Source organism: Perognathus longimembris, chromosome 18, assembly GCF_023159225.1.
Source record: "Perognathus longimembris pacificus isolate PPM17 chromosome 18, ASM2315922v1, whole genome shotgun sequence".
Taxonomy (NCBI): domain Eukaryota; kingdom Metazoa; phylum Chordata; class Mammalia; order Rodentia; family Heteromyidae; genus Perognathus; species Perognathus longimembris.
Window position 1 is genome coordinate 46,749,480 of NC_063178.1, and position 7,188 is coordinate 46,756,667.

A 7,188-nucleotide genomic window follows, 5' to 3' on the forward strand; every position below is an offset into this window, starting at 1 on the left:
CTTTATGTTCTTAAATTTTAACAACCCTATGCTATTCCCTGGTTCCAAAACTGCATATAAGCTGGAAGTTAAGAATAAACTTGGCTGCAGTTTTGAGTTTCAACCTTATGGCTGCAGACCTCCCGTACCCCATCTTTGTTTTTGTCTTTTTTCTCTTGCCTTATTTTTCCTTTTCCTTAATTCTTGCCAACCCTCAGTCAGGATTCCCGTTTCAATGCCGGCTGGCTCGGCAGGAAATTGCAAGTTAATAATAGTTTTGAAGCAAAGTAGAGGCAGTCCCTACCGTTTTCTTTTTTTTTTTTTCTTTTTTTTGGCCAGTCCTGGGCCTTGGACTCAGGGCCTGAGCACTGTGTCCCTGGCTTCTTCCCGCTCAAGGCTAGCACTCTGCCACTTGAGCCACAGCGCCGCTTCTGGCCATTTTCTGTATATGTGGTGCTGGGGAATCGAACCTAGGGCCTCGTGTATCCGAGGCAGGCACTCTTGCCACTAGGCTATATCCTCAGCCCAGTCCCTAACGTTTTAAGTAATGTAAAATAGGGTCATGCTGTAAGACAGAATATGTCATTTGTCAACAGGAGAGGAATAAAATATAGAACATTAACATTAGCAATATTATTAACTCACAATACTAATGGGAATTCTGAGTATAAAAATAGAATCAGCATGTTTCAAACAAGACATTTTAAAGCAATGTTTTTCTTCTTTGACTTCCATTCCCAAAATCAATTTGCTAAGTGAATAAACAATAGCACTTGGAGCAGATTGTGCGAAAATGAGTAAGCCTAGCTAAATGTTCAGGAAATGTGATATCTTCAAAACATACAACCTTGGGAAAGGCATATTGCCTTAATTTTACTTTTGTTGTTTTCCTTCTAAGGCCAAAAATCCCTTACAATACTTTCTGAACTGGCAGGGAGAACTAACAAGTTAGAGCTAGCATCAGCACCAGCATACATGGGACATTTAGGATAAGTTTGAGATATAACAGAAATAATATTTGGAAGAGGAGACTGAAAGATTAATGAAAATACAGCTACCATATTAGTATATAGACACCTTCACTTGTGAATGTAATCTTATCCCTCCACCCCCAAACCACAGCCACATTTCCCCTCTGATAATCCGACTCTGGCTTATTATTCAGTTCAGCTCATCTCTTGCCCTAAAACTTGTTATAAACCTTCAAGCACCAAGTGACTGAGAGTGTTACAGGAACCAGTACCACGTGAATCTTGTGTTGTGGACAATGGAACTGATTATTTCTTAAGGCAAAGAAACCTAAATAGACCTTCTTCCTGTGCTTATCTCTGCTTTTTAAGAGTTGTCAGACTTCACATGATCTCTTCTTTCAGGAAGGAGATTCCTATGACAACATGCCCTCCTTTAAACACTGATAGGCTTCATTGTATAACTACATGACTCTTGTACTGTACTGCAATGTACATGTAAAACAGTCTCTAGAAACTAGGTTGTGTACAAATGTGGGTGAACTGAAACCAGGAGTGCTATGAAGGCTAATAAGCCACGAGCCAATCAGAAAAACTCTAGGAGTGTAATGGTTTCCCAGGGAGGGGGCGATCCCCCATCTCTCCAAGAGTCCACCACTCAGAGACAGTCTCAAGTAAAAAGATGTATATATTGGGGAAGTTCTGAATGGACCTGTCCCCGGTTTCAGAAAAAACATATAATACAGAACAGGACAGTGGCACAGAGACTTACTTCCAGAGGATTTCCAAGTACCAACAAAACAATTCAGCTCCAATGGAGAGGTCACAGGAAGCACCCAATTCCAAGCGCTTGACAGATGGGTTCAGTAACCTATAGGCAATGTGCGCGCCCCTGTCTCTCGGTGTTCGAGAACTCCCATTATCTGGGGATGCGGCTTCCCTTCCTGTAGGAATCGAGGCATGCCTATCAAGAACTGGCCTGCGGATGGGGGGCCGCGGGACCAGGGGAATATTGTTTACAAGGAGTGGGAATCTTCCCTGGGCTTCTGAGCAGACCAGGGCAGGGGGCATAGTGGAGATGGAGTCATCTTCTGCCGTCTTTCGCTGGCCAGATCTGACCTCCATATTACAGGAGCAACCACCTAGAACCTGAAAAAACAACTTCAATATTACAAGCCCCAGCGCCCTCGCACACTTCACGGTTTCACTATCACTGTCGCCATGCTCGCCTTTCCGCAGGGCAAAGTGAAGGCCATCACATGGGTGCGCAGCAGAACCTCAGTGAGGGAGTGTGTGGGTGCACCTCCCTGGCTCTTCAGCTCTGGACAACAACCAACTTGCGTACAGAGCCCTGGCGCCCAGGTTCTTCCTCTGCCTGCGCCCAGGCTGACAGCGGTGCCCACTCGGGAAGCCCAAATGGAGGAGCACGCAGAGGCCAGACTCCAGTCCCAAACCGGCCCGCGCTTCTTACCTGACATCTTCCCTCCCTGGGATCCCTTCATGGCACAGTCCCATGGCCCAATGAACACAGGATGGGCCCTCACTCGGTGGCTCCAAACTCGGGAATGCAAACGCATACTTCAAAGCACTTCCCAAAAGCGGCATAAAGAGAGAGGAACGAGAATTTGCAGAAAACAAACAACCTCAGTGGGCTGGCAGTTGCACGCTCACAAGGAGCCCAGTTAGGCACTGGCACAGGATTTGTGCCATGAAGGAAACTACATTTCCCACATTGCCGTGTGCATCCTAAGGGAAGTTGGCTTGCTTAGGGGTTTCAGCAGTGTTAGCCTAGGTCCCAAGAGCTCATAGATGATTGGGCCTTTTGGGCATTTCAGCTTCATCCAGCTGACAGCTTACAACTGATGCCTTCTGATACGGAGATGGTACTGTGGAAACAAAGTGAAAGATGGAGGGGAACACCTCTTTTTTGAGTCTCTAGAAAAAGCAGGTAGTGAGCCTGGGGAAGGTCAAACTTAAGCAGAATGACAGGAGCCAAAAGCAGCTTGACCTAGAGCTGCTTGACCTTTGAAAAAAAAAAGGATAGGGAAAGGCCACTCAATTTTCATGTTTTAGTTTAGGGGACATTCCAGAAATTGAAAGATTTAAGGTTAAGATGTTAAGTAGGTATATACTAGTCACATCCAGAACTAAGAATTGCATGAAGAGAGAGTATTTGGCTTGCTGTTTGTAATCACCTACTGCCAATTCTGGTCCAGTATGTGTGCTTGCTTGCTTTGCCTAACTTTCCTGACCACCTGTGTGTAGTAAGTGGCCACATGGGTATTGTCTAAAATCCAGCCCTATAGAGGCCAAGTCCTGTTTTTCACCATCCCGGTGGCGAATCTTGTGGTGTCCCGAAATCAATGATCAATGAGACCAGTCAGATTAGAGAGAGAACAAAAATATTGAGCAGGGCCAGAAGGCACTGACACTTAGGTTGGCCCCTAAGGCAGGGATCCCAGGGGATGGATGGCCTTGGGTGGGGGTCAGCATTGACTTTTAAGCATTACAGCTGGGACAGGAAGAAGGGGGAGGTCGATTCTAGATTGAGCCCTCAGGCCTTTTGTTTTAGCCAATGACTGATTCAGAAGTTAGTTTCATGTGTAAGCTTACTGCTACAGGTTGTCTGCCTAGGGATTGCCTTAGAGTTGGCAGGAGGCTGGAGGGCACGTTGGCTATATTAATCAGGAGGGAGCAGAAGCAGAGTTACAGAAACAAAAACAGCTTGTTGGTTATCAAACAAGTGTTTTCCAGAGGCAAAAGCGAAACATTCTTGGGGATGTTCACAATTTTGGTCCTATAATGTTAGTACAATTGCAATTACATTTTAAATTCATCCAATTCCTTCTTTATTTTTCCTCATCCCCAACAGTGAACAAATGCTAAATAAAAGACTCCTTGCCCAAATGAGTGCTGGTGACTTCATTGCTGTGGGTTTCAGGCCCACCTGGGTGTCTGGTTTATAATATTTTTAGTGATGAATTAATATCAAAACACTTAGAATAGTTCTATTAATTAATTCCTCCACTTGATTTTTGGGGGTCCCAGTTATACTATCTGGATAAATATGGAATGAATGATGGATTTTCTTCCCACTTAATTTAGCAGTTAGGCTTCAGTGAATGAGAATACTATATCTATCTGCAAATAATGAACTTTATGTTAGAGCTTGGAGAAGACAGAAGAGTTTCCAGACTACAGGGAAAAGGAAGAGAAACCCCCATCCCCCACCCTTGATCCAACTGACAGAAGTAAGACTTCTGAGCTCCTAGATGTTACTGTATTTTTTTTCTGCCTTACAAGTCGGTGGTGCAAATCTGCGGATGCTGATGGAAGAGGAAAGATAATAAGATGTCCGTGTTAATAAATACAACTGTGCAGAATTTTCCCTTTGTCCTGGTCGACAAGCTGCAAGAGGCTATTGTCTAAGGAATGCAGTTTTCCAGGTGTAGCACTGCATTTGGATGCCCCCAGTACAAGCTACTGAGATGATAGGTTGAGACTAGTCATGGTGAAGGGCAGTGAAAGGAGGCCAACTATATGGCACAAGCATTTAACTGAAGACTTTTCTCTATTCTTTTCATTTATCTACAGATGCATATATAAACAGGTAAATTGTATATAATTTTTGTCTTATAAACATATGTAGATAGATATCACATATGTATCTGGAATAGATGTATATACATGCATATAGAATATTGTATATGACATAACCATATATTGTATACTTCATATTTGTGTATATATTTACATATATAGATACATAAAACATGATTGTAACTATGTTGGAGTAAGAGGGAAATTTGGATGATTATTTTCAAGATGGAGACTTCAAAGATGGTTAGTCTCCCAAGTAGCTAGAATTATAGGCATGAATTACCGATACGTGGTTTTGATTTTCTGTTAGTCTTTGAACTAATTTTTGTTCCTCATTCTTCCCACGTTCCTAATTGTTTATAGTACTGGCAGAATTATTTTTAAAACGAGCATGTCACAATTGTTCTGGTGAAACTATCTACAGGGAATGAAGGGTTGGCAGATGGTGAAACAATAGGAGATTAACCATGTTTAAGCCCAATGCTTGGCATGTGCAGGATTAGGCAATACCATCCAAGAAGCAACTTCTCACACACTTAACAAACTAAAACTAAGCCAGGGCAGCTTGTAATTTGGAAAATCCTCATAAAGTCATTGTATTTAAACTGAAAAATGTACTATCAGCTATGCTAGTACATTAAGAAAAAAAACCTGTAAGACATAATTTATATACAATACACTCAACAGCAACAGTCCATATGCTTCTCTTTTCTAGTTTTCATCACTCAAACTGCACCAAGAATGCCAAATACAGACTGGGAATCAATCCATCAGTTTCAATTATACATGCTCAAAAATATGAATCCTTCAATTTGTCCATATTACCACTCTGGATTACCTTATCTTCATTATAAATTTTGCTATACACAATATGTTTTCAACCTGGCTCACACCTGTAATCCTAGCTACTATGGAGACTGAGATTTGAGGGTCAGAGTTCAAAGCCAGCTATGCCAGGCAAGTGCATGAGACTATTATCCCCAACTAACCACCCCAAATTCCAGAATTGGAGCTGTAGCTCAAGTGGTAGTGCACTAGTCTTGAGAGAATAAAGCTCAAGGAGAATGCCCACACCTTGAGTTCAAGCCCTAGAAAATGTTAAGTTCTGAGTTAGGCACCAGGGCCACAGTCTGTAATCATGGCTAACCAAAATGCTGTATCATAAATATGGACTGAAGCCTGTTACGGCAGGAAAAATGCTTCAGACTCTTGTCTTTATTTAACCAGCAGAACCCCACCCTCCCAAAAAGTGGAGCTGTGGCTTGAGTGGCAGAGCATTAGCCTTGAGCAAAGAAAGCTTGAGGACAGTGCATAACCTCAATTTCAACCTGCAGGACTATACACACAAAGAAAATATATCCCCAAACGTGTTTCCTATCCATGTACTCTGTACCATAAACTTGGGGAGAAATGATGCCAAGACAGATTTCACTGCTATGTATATTTTGTAATGAACAAAGAATAGTATCTTTCCTTAGGTGTTCCACATTCCAAAAGTGAACTGGAAATACGAATTTATTTGTCATAAAAGACATATGGATCATACATAAAAAGAGAGACTTCAGGGAAGCAGTGAATAAACTCATATTCTTATTTGCTTGGCTCAAATCCTGACAGTCTTTCTCCCAACCTCCCCTCCTCCTCCACTCCTCCCTAAATCAACTGGACATTTTGACTCCAGATGAAAAGGGCTGGAGATTGTACTTCTGAGAAGAGGGTATAAAATTACTTTGGCCAGCCATTCTTTATTATAAAAGATACAAACCAACAACTTCACTTTCCATTTGTCAAGCCTGGAAGTAATGCCCACCACTTTTGTCCAAATCCTTTGGATAATATTCAGGTATAACATCCCCATTCAACACAATGACAGGGAAAGAAATGTTGGCTCAGTGAGTGGCCAGGTGTAAAGGACACCTAGGTTACCTCGGTCATGTAGGATTTCTCTGTATAATTTACTTTCTGTGTAATTAATTTCTGACAGAGGATTTTCTTACATTGGGTTTCTTTCACGTTTGAATGTTCTAATGCTTGCTGAAAGTTTACAGCTTGATAAACTTCCTCTATTCTTTAAATTTAGAGATTCTGTCACCTGTTCAGGTCTCTGATACCTGTTGAGAAATGTTTTCTAACATTTATTATACTCATAAAGTTCTTTTCCTCTGTATGTTGTATGATACACACTGAAGAGTGACTTATTAAAACATGATAGTTACATTCATTAGTTTTCTCTGATAGTTTTCCAGTTCTCTGATGCATAGTGAGATGTGACTATTGGTTGGAGGGCTTCCCATACTTGTTACACTCATTAGAATTCTCTCCTGTGTATGCTCTGAACACTGAGGTGTGCCTTCCGGGTGAAAGATTTTCCACATTTTCTACATTCATGTGGTCTCTCTCCTGTGTATGTTCTCTGATGCATATTGAGGGTTCACTTCTGCCTGAAACAATTTCCATATCTGCTGCATTCATAAGGTTTATCTCCTGTGTGTGTCTTCTCTGATGCAAACTGAGGTATGACTTCTGCTTGAAAGACCTTCCACTTTTGGTACCTTCATAAGGCTTCTCTCCTGTGTGTATTCTATGATGAACACTGAGCCATGCCTTCTGGGTGAAAGACTTTTCACATTTGTTACATTTA